A 13,796-nucleotide genomic window follows, 5' to 3' on the forward strand; every position below is an offset into this window, starting at 1 on the left:
GTTCCATCAAAGCAGGAAAGTCATAGCAGTGGAAGCTTGAGAAAGCTGGTCATACTATATCTGTAGTCAAGAACAGAGAGCCAAGACTTCACGCATGCACACTAGTGTTCAGCTTGCCCTCCCCATTCCCATCCGACCCTGGACTGCCTATTGAGGTCATGATGGTTCCCACAGAGGGCAGGTCTTTGTATCCAAGCAAAATAATCAAGATCATGCCCTATGGGTATGCTCACATGCCCAGCTAATCTAGACAATCCCTCACTGGTGTGCTCTTCCAGACTGTTGTTAAATTGACAACCAAAACCAATCATTCCAATCTTGCTCTATAGCCCAGGCTGGAATCCATTTGCTTGTGATCATGTCAAGTAATGTTACTGGGACTCAGGCCCAAAGTGGTTTTTTTTTTTTAAATATACATTTTCTGGAGATTATAATATAATTGTAGCATGATGTTCCCACTTTCCCCTTCATGGTCTTTTGTTTTTGTTTTTTGTTTGTTTGTTTGTTTGTTTTTGCTGTTGTTGATGGTGTTGATGGTGGTGGTGGTGGTGGTGTGTTTGTGTGTCTGTGTCTAAATATAGAAATAGATGCTGCTCAGTCTGTATACTTTACTTGTATGCATGTTCTCAGGGCTGACCACAGTACGTGGTATTGGATAACCAAGAGTGCTTTTACCTAGGGAAGCCTATTCTCGTGTTCTTAACATTCTTTAGTTCACTAAATGCAGTTTCCCATAGTCACCATGGGGACTGATGATGACAGGAACTTAATTTTAATTACAATAGAACTATTTTTGTAAAACTTTACTATATTAACAGTCATGAAAAATAAAAATTCAAAAGTTCAGTGAATAGCATATGACCAAAAAAAGGAGGAAAATACCTAAATCATCCAGCACTGAGCTCCTATCTTTTAGAGCTGTGAGTGCTGTATGTCCTTACCCCTGCTTTTCAGCAAACAACAATAGTAATGGCGATGAACTCCTTCATCCTTCCCAGTGAGTGCCTTTATCCTTTTCATAAAGCAAGAACTGAGATTGAAGGGGTAAATGGTGCCTCACGACCACAGTGAACGCATTCAGCTGTATCTAAATAGTTAAAATCACATCATTTCTTTTATGAATCAAAACATCATTTTGATTATTTGTTGATAATTTTCCTGGCTTGAATCTCTGCTTCTTGATTTTGATAATCTCATAATAAGGGCAAACTGAAAACTTTTTCCCCTATGGATTTAAATCCTTAAGGGGAAGCCTTGTATAAATTTCAAGTAAATTCTCTTAAGGTAGGAGATGTAGGAATATTTACAAATCATTTCCTTCTTTTAAGTGTATTTTCTCATTGTTGTGTGTGTGTGTGAGTAGGAGTACACTTGTTCACAATGCCACCTGGGAGTCACAGCACAGGTTTCTGAGACCAGTTCTCTCCTTCCATGGAGAATTCCTGAGATGGAAATCCAGTCACTAGGGTTGTGCAGCAGGTACCTTTATCCTCTGAGCTAGCTCACCTACCCAATAAATAATTTGATAAAGAATGCCCCGATCAGGAATGCGTACAAGTTGCCAGGTGGCTAATGTAATTATATTTTTACTAAAAAGATGTGCTGTTCTAAAAATTATTAGTAAAATGGAAATTCACACTCACTACAATTTTTCTTGTCATCAAATCAAAAGCTTCTTCAGGACAAAATTTTTTCTACAAACGTGTGACATATGAAGAGCTTCCAAAATGACCTACAGTTTTATTAACTGATATATGACTTGTCACCTTTCCCAAAGGTAGTTTTTACATTTATCAGCATAGACTGAATTTTGCTGCAGTAAGAACCTCAAAAAATTCCTCGTTATTCTGACATAATTGATTTTCCACAGAGGCTAAGCTCGCATGGTCAGCAGGAAGGCTCCTCCTAGAAACACAAAAGCCTTCCTCATAGGATTCTCACCTCCACACATATTGCCATGATCGCTGGTAAGGCAAAGGTTGTGATACACACCACACGGTGCCTGTTAAAACTTGCACTTGGGAAAGGCACACATCTCTTTTGCACATAAGCCATTGGCCAAAGGCAATATCATTAGCCTGAATACAGGTCTGGATTCTCCATGAAATGCTTGAGTGCCCATCCTAGCAGCTGTCCTGGACTCACTTACCTGATGGCTTGGTGCCATCTGCTCTGTTTCTAATCACAAGAGGTGAAGACATCTATTTGTAAATAAGGCTCAGCTCCTACGTGCCAGCCTGCATCTGGTTGGCCCTCAAAAAGCTGCAAGATGTCATGTTTAGTTTTTCATGTCCACAATCTGAAATAGTTTTACCTATTTGACTGAGCTATCAGAGAAAGCTACTAAATATTATGTGTTGTAAAAGTGATCTTGAAGTCATATTTTTCAAAAGACGCTGGGTAAACATCGGTCATTTTATTCCATAAAAGGCTTCACATTTGTTAGCTTGCAAATAAAGGTATAGGCATGGAGGCTTTCAGTTACATCCTAAATTCAAGGAGGACTAACTTTATAATCTTTTTGTTGCACGGCCCTGTTGTCTCATGGTAACAAGGAGGTAAAAACCCAATGATATTTAAGCCATGTTAAGAATAGATACTGGAATTACTTTCTAAGTTCAAATACTGCAAATAAATTTAATGTAAAAATTACACTGATGATAGATGTCATGAAACCTTGGTTACAAGATAAAATTTATTGTAGATTCTTGAGAAGTACATTGCTAAAATTAGGTAAACATAAAAGCTATAAAGAGGAATTTGAGAAAAGTATACACAAAAGTAAGACTTCCAAAGGAACTGTATCTGAAAAAAAATATCAGCTTGAGGTTCACATTTACTATTTGTAAACTTTCACTGATTACACTTAAAAAGGAAATATTTATATCTCAGAAAAATTGTCTTATTTATAGACCTGCCTTATGTTTTAAATTGCATTGCCTTCTGGTTCCCAGGTATCCTCATCTCAGACACATGAAATGGGGACTTTCAGTTATTAAACATGGAAACCAAGTAATGAAGTGAGAATTAATAGCAATATGGCCAACATCCCTCAGAGAAGCTTCCATTTCTGTTTCTCCCAACGGAATAATATGAACCGTGCTGTGGATGTTTTGCTTTTACTCTCTGACACATGTGATTAAGTGACAATGACTTATTCCTAGGACTAAGGTATCTGACCTATTTTTTGGATGCAGTCCAAGACAACTTCAGGATATTCTAAATTCTGTGTATAGCGTTTAGTAAGGTATTAAAAGACTGCCATCACAGCAGCATTCACAAGACTTAAAACCCTTGCCCACAAGAAGGAAGCAGTTCGCTGAAGGGAGATGTCTGTATCAAAGATTTTGAATGTTGATGTCACTCCAAAGATAAAGAACAAACATCTAGTGTGGGATTCTTGGGATGTAAGTTCACATATATAGACATGTTTATGTTTTTCGTCTTTTAAGTGAGGATCATTTTTGAAGATTCAAAGTAATCTTGACTATGAATACTTCTAAGTAAAACTGCACATAACTGAAAAAGAAAAGCTATTTACAAGTGGGAATCCCTGATTGGGAGCTTATTGAAGATGGTAGGGAGTTGCTAGGGTACAAGGCACAGTCTAGAGCTTGTCTTACTTCCTTGATATGGCATCCCATGAATGACTTACGATAATGTTTAGGATATAAAAAATATTCAGCAATTGGGACACTCATGCAAGGGGATTGTGACCATAAGCTGGATGAGATAGTGGTTTTGAATTTCTTAAACTATTACTTCATGAATTATTGTGTATTTATATAGGTGTAGAGAAGAACTGATATAAATTCAGATGCATGGCAGAGTCCTTTTCTATCACACACACCTAAAATCTTTGCCTTGATTTGTTTTATATTTCTCAAGGATAAACTAAGATTAGATGCATCAAGCGCTTAGAACAGGGCTTAGAACACAGTAGGAATAGAACAAATATTTGTTACATTAATTAACAAATCCAAGAATTCCGGCTCTGCCTTGATCTTATATTAAGCATAGCTAATCAACTTGTTAGGGTGCCTTGGGGTTTAATGTTTATTGTGGCATTTGCATATTACTCATCGTTTTAAACTCCTTATTTTGGTTTGAGATCTGAAGACTGACTTCTATGGAAAAATTTATAATACATGTCTACCATTGGTATACTGTTTCCTGTATGTCACAGTATCGCACTGAACGATATGCTGAGGAGTATAGTTATAGAATATTAGAAGGACATACTAAATATTTACAGAAGGGTTTGACAGTTTCATGCTCCTTAAAAATAATCACTGTAGTGAATTTCTTGCTGCCATCCAATGTAACTTGAACGTTAAATGGTCTTTTAATAAAAGATCCTGGAACCAGATATTGGGGTAACTGCTGAAAGATCAGAGAGACAAAGGGACAAGCCACTGCCACTTCTCACCTCACCAATTCCACAGATCCTCTAACTGAAATCCTCTGAGTCCTCCCCCAAAAGGCTCCTACCAAAAAGCCTCTAGCTGAAAGGCACACTTCTGCCAAAAAGGCTTTAGTTCCTCTCTCCTCAAGCCTCATATACCTTTCTCTGCCCAACCATCACTTCCTGGATTAAAGGCGTGTGTGCTTCCCAGTACTGGAATTAAAGGTGTGTGCCACCATTGCCTGGCTCTGTTTCTTTTTTAGACTGAGTCAATCTCATATAGTCCAGGGTGGCTTTGAACTCACAAAGATCCAGACAGATTTTTGCCTCCTGAGTGCTAGGATTAAAGGTGTGTGCCACCACTGTCTGGTCTCTATGTTTAATCTAGTGGCTTGTTCTGTCCTCTGATCTTATATCACCACAACCCAGTCTATCAATATAAGTTGCAAGTGACATTCAATGACTAAGAATCTTTTAGGTTCTGCCATTCTCATATTTCAATTTGAAAATATGATAAGACACATATCTGCTAAGATTTATGTGTCATCCTTACTTATTTGAGCCAGATGGTCCAAAATAGAATTTTTTGAACACTTTAGAATACTAAGCTTAATAAATTCTTTAACTACTTTTTCTCATTTCATTAAATTACACTTGGAAGTGCTTGCTGATGAGTTGCTTCACAGAGAAAGCACAGTTAAAGTTATTAAAATATCTCCGAAGCCTTGGAGGAAGTACGTTATTTAGAGGAATAACAAAAACCCCAAACCAAATGGCTTGTAATTTAGCCTTTGAATGTTGTTGCTCTTCCCACCCCCTTCTCTGCAGTACTAGAGGTAAAAAGAAGCTGGGTACTTGAAGGACTTACTTTCTTATTCTTTTGTATCTTTGGAAATGCTGAGTCTATGTGTAAATGTAACTAAGAATTCTGAGAGTGGGTACTTACAATTAATTTTCAGGGACAGAGAGATGTTTCAGCAGATAAAAACGCTTGCCACACAAGTCTGTCCCTGAGCTTCCTGGTGGAAAGAGAGAACCTACTTCTCAGAGTTGTCCTCTGATCTCCCCAAGGACACTATAGAATGTGTTCACACCATTATCTATCTATCTATCTATCTATCTATCTATCTATCTATCTATCTATCTATCTACTCTTTATATCTCTCTCTCATATACAAATATACAATAATAATAAATACTGTTCAATCTAAGGGGCTTTGAGATGTTTCAGAAGATAAAATGACTTGCCACAAAGCCTGATGAATTTGGCTTTGATCCCTGGAACTCACGCAAATGTAGAAGAAGAGAATCTACTTTATGACACTATCCCCTGACCTCCATAGTTGTATCACATCTGTCCCCCAACACACAAATTAAGACAGACAGACAGACAGACAGACAGACACACACACACACACACACACACACACACACACACACACACACACACACAAACTAAAAAAAATTCATTTAGAAATATACACTATTTCCCTGTATTTGATATGTTTATATTTAGGCAAAGGTTTCATATATTTATTAAGATGTTTTATCAATTTAAAAAATTGAACAAATAATATTTAATCTTAGATTTCACATGATATAATTTCTCTGTAACAATTAAGAAGGCCTTTTAAAGCTGAAGGGCTACTGCTCAATATTATCAATGCAGTTCATCTATAACCCTGCCTCAAACTTTTAGAGGTTTTGTGTGTGTGTGTGAAAGTCAACACACCTCAATTTGTTATATAAATAATTTTTATCAGAAATAAAACTTAGATGGGAAAATTCTAAGAGAGTCCACAAGGTTTTGTTTTGGGAGAAGTATTCTTAACTTATTTCTGATAATAAAAAATGTCTTATGTTCTTATCTTGAGCTTAGCAATTTTGCATGCTTATACAATTGGATGTTTATAGACACAATGAATAATAGAATCAAGTTATAGTTTGTCCTTTTGTAAATAATTAAGTGTGTCCTTGGATAAACAATGGAACCTATACACAATATAACTAATGGTACAATATACTAGGAATAACACACTACCAATGATGTGGTCTGAAATCTGAAATGGAACACCCATCATTGGATCATGTTGTGAGCACTTGTTCATCAGTTAGTGGCATAAACTGAAGAGAGAGATAATAGATGGTAAATGATAGATAGGTAGATAGATAGATAGATAATAGATAGATAGACAGACAAATAGGTGATAGATGGATAGATAAGATAGATAGATAGATAGATAGATAGATAGGTGATAGATGAATAGATCAGATAGACAGACAGACAGACAGACAGATAGATGATAGATAGATAGATAGATAGATAGATAGATAGATAGATAGATAGATAGATAGGTGATAGATGGATAGATCAGATAGACAGACAGACAGACAGACAGATAGAATATAGATAGATAGATAGATAGATAGATAGATAGATAGATAGATAGATGGATAGACAAGCAGATGACACAGGAAGCTAAATACAGAATCAGCATGACCAGTTAAAATGTGATCAAGATGTTAAACTTATCTGAAAAAGAATTTCAATGTAATACAAATGACTTTGAAAAGATGGTTCATGCAAAAGAGAAGTCATCTCTCTACTTGTAGGACATATAAAAAAGTGGGACACTAGGAGAGAATCATCTCTCAACTCTATCCATTCTTCATTTCTATAGTTTTGTGGCTTCTAGTGAAGTTTCTTGGCCACTCTGATTTATCTGCCTGACAGAAACTACGACCAATTCCATTCAACTTTTATCATACAGCATTTAATTAAAGTTACTATCTACAGAACTCTGAGCATCTGGGTAAGGGCAACCAATGGTATTAAACTTAAATTCCTGGGACTAACCCTTTGGTCTTCCTTAAAACTCTAGGTGGCTTTGTCCTTAAATTTCAGAATTAACTTTCTCTCTCAGCTTGAGACATTAATCAAGGTTCAGCAAGATGCATTAGGCACTGCAAAACTCCATCTTGTTCCACAGGTGAAAATCTATAACAATTCTATCATCCAAGATGAAACTGAACAATGCACAGAGGCTGAAGTGAACACCTTTAAGGACTGAAGCAGAGTCTGGGATTATCTCTTTCAACTAAGTCAGGAACAATCTACTTCCCGCATTTTCTAGTTGAATGATATAGTCATAGAGATAAATATGCAACCTGAGATCATAAATTAAAAACTTGATATCACTTCACAAAGCTCTTTTGAGCAGCCAATGTTAGATGACTGTGGAAAAATCTTTGTAGTTACCCATAGCATATGACATCTGCTGATAGTGCTTTATTAAGTACTTGGAGGTCTCATGTTCCCATCCCTGAAGTATAAATCATTGTTTGAGTGAGGAAAGCAAACTACTACCTGACTTTCATGCAAGAAGTAGATTACATGGACTCATATGCTGATCTTAGAATGAAATATGACTTGTATCCCAAGCCCAGGTGAACTTTCCTCAATACAGAGGCACAGGGTGGCATTGCCTCCATGTTGACCTCCTGACTGGTCACCTAGTAATGTTTAGGATTCTTAGGATTCTTGGTTCAATTTGAATTATTGACATTAATCCATATTTCCAGGGGGACTATCAGAGGAGTAAATACAGTCTCCCATTTGCCTACATCATCAACTGGTTGTTATTTGTCTACTTTGCGAAATGACCTAGTAATGATAATGCACTAATGGCAGGAAAGAGATAAGGGTTCACAAATATTTTGAGTTGGAGGTGTAGGAAGTAGAGCTAATCACTTAAAAGATTGTATGTAACTTGAGTCAGAGCTGTCCAGTGCAGTTGGGAGAGGAGAGTACCATTCTCTCTCTCCTCTTGGAAATCTTGAGTATCAAGGTTTATATTCTCTACCCAAAGTTTGACATTTCTTCTGTCTTCAAGAGTCATTATTTTATGTGTATTCTTATACCTTATCATTTTTTACATAGGACTCTTTTTATAAATGTCGTATACATAATGTAGGACATTTTTGTTAAAAGATGAGTCCTATTATGTCTCACTTTTAGCCTGTGTGAGTTATTATAGGGGGTTTGTAGAGAAGTTTTATGGATAATGTGGTTGTCTTTTTGATGTCAGAGCATATAATTCCCATAAGAACATCTAAATATGTAATCCCAAATTAGGTTTAAATCATGTGGAACAACTTTTGGTATAGCTAGAGAGCAAGCCAACCTCATGTAACACTCTCATGTAGGGCAAGAACAAAATCATGTCCTTGAATGATCAGGGAGGAGTCATGAGTTTTCAAAGTGTATGTATACATTCCCCTCACTACTTACTTTACTCATTGCCCAGAAAGTGGCTGGGGCCCATGTTCTCTCTCGGGGCAGTGACATACTGTATCTGCGCTGTCCTACTAACGAGAAGATGAGGAAAGGAAAGTCAGAAATCATTCTAAGTTGGCTTGGGAAGGAAAAGTTCTATGTTTTTGTTCATCACGTGCTTGAAGATATCATGGGACATGTGATTTCACTAAATACCTTGAATGAACCAACATATTGTAAGTGTTTCAGAAAACTAAAGCCTATTATAGTATAAATTAGGATCAAGGGCCCTTGTAGTATGACTACAGTTGCCTTATAGGCTTTGAAAAGCAATACAGGAACATGGCAGAATGTTTCCAACAGTGAGGCACTGCTCGTGGTTATTTGAACTGTCAAAATGTCCCATATTTACCAGGAATGACTGGAAGCCATGCTCTATGGTTTTGGGCTTTCTCACCACAAGAGTTCAACCTTGGCCAGAACTATGGCTTCTAATATGCATTAATAATTTCTGTATCTGAGACATGAGATCCTTTACTTTGTTGCCAGTCTGCAATGATGGATAGGCTGCTGTCCAGTTGAATAATGTATCTGGGCAACAATGGTACAATTTGGACGTTTTAGGCTTGATCAGCAGTTTGGTTCTACTCAATCTTCTCAGAGAATGAGATCTTAGAACAGACATCCACATGAGTGATTCATACAGTTTGATCCATTGCTATGACTTACATCTGAGGTTCAGAGATCCAAAAATGGATATCTTTAATTTACCAATCTACTGGTTTCTATAACTCCTAGGCCACAGACAGCAAGTCTGGAAAAACAACACTTCATGAAAGAACTAGTAGCCAGGACTTTCAATAATGACTGGGTTCTGTACACTTAAAGAATCAGCCACATCCTTTCTGGAGTTTGTGTAACTGTGGCTGAAGCTGGATGGCTATAACTGCAATGGTCATTACCCTTCAGCTTAGCCCATCAGTCAATGAAGTCAACCCAGACCTTCATGATTCTCTGTTAATGCCACCATTTGGATCTGACTTTTCTATGCATGGGAAGATAAACTTTCCACATAGAGATAGCTACTACTTAAGTGCATAAAGTCAAAATGTTCCAAAAACAGTGATGTGATTAAATATTTGATTGATACTGCACAGGTGATGCTTTGGGGTCCTATTTTTTATCTTGTACACATATGTTTGAGTGATATGCATACCTGTGTATATATGAATTCACATGTGTGTGGCTACACTTGTGTGGACATGTATTTAGAGATGCAAGGTTTAAATTAGTTGTCTTGTTGCGTCATTCTCCACCTTAAATATGGAAGCAGGACCTCTCAATGAACCCAGAGCTCACCTGTTCAGTCTAGTCAGCTATCCTGCACTGAGGATACCCTGTCTCCAACCTTGCATGGACAGAAATTACAAGCTGACAGTAACACCTGCCTGCCTTTTACATTGGTTCTGGGATTCCAGGCTCTAGTTGTCATTATACAATTTGCTTAATTATGCTTATACAATTTCTTTACCTACTGAGCCATTTTCTTACCTTAGCCATGTTAAACCTTAGGTTCAAGCAGATGAACACTTAGACAGAAACATTAGGCTGTGTCACAGGGTCTCAAAGGTTCAAGAGTTTACTCTAGTCATCAGCTCAGTTATAAATGAGACGGGAAAGTATCTGTGCTTCTGAGAGAGGAGAGTGTCTGTATCACAAAGACAAGAATACCAGCTGTGAGGGACAGCCCTGAGTGAAAACTGTTTTCCTTTAATAGCGCAGATAATCTTCACCATGTCACAGAGATGTCATTGGCATGTGGGACCGAATGCAGAATCATAGCCTCCTTAACCACAGGGTCAGTTGGGTGTGACCTGCTGAAACATGCTGAATTCAGGCTTCACCAATATTTAGGTATAGGGGAATTCACAGAATAGATACGCATTCAAATTGCTTCGCAATTCATTCAATTAAAAGCTGTGCCTTTTGGGGTGGAATGTGTAACAGGAACCTTAGAAGGTCTTATTAATAAAATCAAACCTGAGGCCAGTTATTGGGGTAAATGCTGGAAGATCAGAGAAGCAGAACAAGCCACAGCTAACCTCACCTGGCCAACTTCTCAGCTGATCCTGTTTCCTCAGACTGGAAGCTTCTGAGTCCTCATCCAAATGGATCTCAGCTGAACTATGCTGCTCAAAGCCTAAAAGCTTAACCAGGCCAAAAGCTTCTAGTTTCTGGTCCTCACACCTTATATACCTTTCTGCTTTCTGCATCAGTCCCTGGGATTAAAGGCGTGAGTCACCACGCTTGGTTGTATCCTTGAATACATGGATTTCTGCCTCTGGAATGCTAGGATTAAAGGCGTGTGCTACAACTGCCTATCCTCTATGTTTAATATTGTGGCTATTCTGTCTCTGACCCCAGATAAGTTTATTAGGGTACACAATATTTCAGAGAACACAATACCACCACAGGAATGCTGAGGTCACACTTTCTCTGAATGACCTTACAGATGTACTGAAAATAATCTCAAGAAACTGTCACTGGTGACTTAAGATGTCTTCTAGTTCTAGGGGAAGCCACATTCTAAAAATGTTAGCTTTACAAACATTCTAGAAAGACAGCCCTGAGTTAAGGACAGCCAGTAGAACCATTCACAAGAGGATAGAAATGTTACTCATAGAGGTGTAGACTCATCTTCCACAGCTGCACAGTGTATGGTTGAGTTATCTTTCCTACTTCCTGTGTTACATTTATCTCCCAAGAAAACTCTATTCTAGCTTTCATTTCAGAATTCAAAGGAGTAGAAAAATGGAGAGATTTGTTTTTTTTTTTTTTCTTATGGTCCTCAGTGGATATATTTCCTCTAAGAAGTATGTGCTTGGGTAAGTATGTGCACATTCACCTAAAATTGAACTATAAACAAATAAAACAAAATCATGCAAGTTAAGTGAAAAGACAGAGTAATTATGTTCTTCAGCATCGTTGGCATCAAATGTATTAGAATTTGCTCAGCTCCATGTACCTTAAGACATATATTAAGATGGATGAATACGCCGGGCAGAGGTGGAACACGCCTTTAATCCCAGCACTCAGGAGGCAGAGGCAGGTGGATCTCTGTGAGTTCAAGGCCAGCCTAGTCTACAGAGCAAGATACAGGACAGGCACCAAAACTACATGGAGAGACCCTGTCTTGAAAAACAAACAAAACAAAACAAAATAGATGGATGAATACATATTCCCTGATATTAAAACTACTATACATTAATAGAAACATAAAAGTATAATGACTTATTTGTTAATAATTTGAAGAATCATTCATATCAGCAAAAGATAAGTTCTGAAGACTCTATGGAAACAGTCTGATCCCTACCATTCAGTGCTTACCTAAGAGTCAATATTTTTAAATAAAAATAATTATTCAGGGCTGGAGAGATGACTCAGCAGTTAAGAGTACCTGCTGAGCAGTTAAGAGGACTTCTAGACTTTAGAAGGATCTTTGTTCAATTCCTAGCACTCACATGGCAGCTAACATCCCTCTGTAGATCCATTTCCAGGGGATCCAATGCCCTCTTCTGGCCTGCCTGAGCACCATGCACTCCTGTGGTGCACAGAGACATATATAGGCAAAATCCATTTACATATGAAATTAAATAACTTAAGAAACAAAAAACAGTTAGTCTAGATTGTTCTAAAGACAGAGTATCTGGGTCATTGTCTAATACCAATAATTACTACTAATATGGTCATTCTTTTACATTGTGTAAATTTGTTTTTCATTTCTGAGCTTCTGAGATGGCTCGGCAGGTAAAAACACTTGCCACACAAATCTTGCCAATTTGAGTTTGATCCCTAAAGCCCATAGAGGCTGCTTGTAAGTATTACCCGGGGAAATCTAAACATCACACCAACCTCCTAGACTGTGTATGGATTCTTACCTAATTGGTCTGGGGTGGGGCTCACGGCATAGTTTTTTCAGATCCCTCAAGTCATTCCATGTTGCAGCCAGGGGTGAGATGCACTGACCTGTGGTGTGCAATATGCCTCTGTGTGGCTTGTCTGGGAGACCATTTTTCACAGAGCACTTGGTGTACTTGAAACATATGAAAAATAAAATCGAACAAAACAGGTTAAGAATTTTATGGCCTTATTTGAAAATTCAAAATGAAAGGTGAGAATCAAAATGTGTCATTAATTTATTACCACACTCTTAATTTAGTAGAGGTAGGGGCAAGGGGATGAGGTGGTAAATCTAAAACATCTGGGTCATTTTCCAAGTTAAAATAGCCATGTCCCCACCTGGAGATTCTACTATTTGGAAAGAGTCTACTATTTGGAAAGGCATGAGGGTGCAGGAGGGAAACACATAATTTTTGAAATCTCTTCAGATGTTTGTGATTCCTACTTCTTCCTTTGCCATCAACTTCTTATGCATCTACCTTGTTGGATCCTTTAGGTAGATTCCCAACTATCAGTGGTCAGCCACAAAGTCATTCCTCTCATTCTGCGATCAGGTTAATCATTCAGAGAACCGCAAAATTTGAGTCTAAGAAAAAGAATGCTATTGCTTGGGAAAGATACCACAAATTAGAGCAATTGGAGGCAGAAATAGCCTAAAGAGTTTCTAACCTAAAAAATAATAGTAGTGACAGATTTATTCTGGGAACAGAAACACTTGTAGTTTTACTATTGGAAATACATTTAAAAATATTTACGTGTGTGTGTGTGTGTGTGTGTGTGTGTGTGTGTGTGTGTGTACAAGAGTCACTGTGTATGACTAGTGGTCAGAGGACAGCTTTAGGTACTCAGTTCTCTCCTGGGATCAAACTCAAGTCTCCAGGCTTGTGTGGCGAGTGTTTGTTCTCACAGAGCTCTCACCAGCCCAGAGACTGGTGAACAAAAAGCTAGTAAATTTGTGTATCAGATTCTGGAAGGCACAATTCTAGGTAATATATTTGAATAATTATATATAGCACATGCACACACAAAAACCCCAAATTTTAAAGTTAAAATCACCCCCAACTCCTTTCTGCCTATTCACTGTGTGTGCTTTACATAGAAAGCTAAGAGGTGAGTCCTTGGAGCCGTCAACCCTTGCTACACAAAGTGTAATCT

The sequence above is a fragment of the Peromyscus eremicus genome, chromosome 6 (assembly GCF_949786415.1).
Source record: "Peromyscus eremicus chromosome 6, PerEre_H2_v1, whole genome shotgun sequence".
In the NCBI taxonomy this organism is placed as follows: Eukaryota; Metazoa; Chordata; class Mammalia; order Rodentia; family Cricetidae; genus Peromyscus; species Peromyscus eremicus.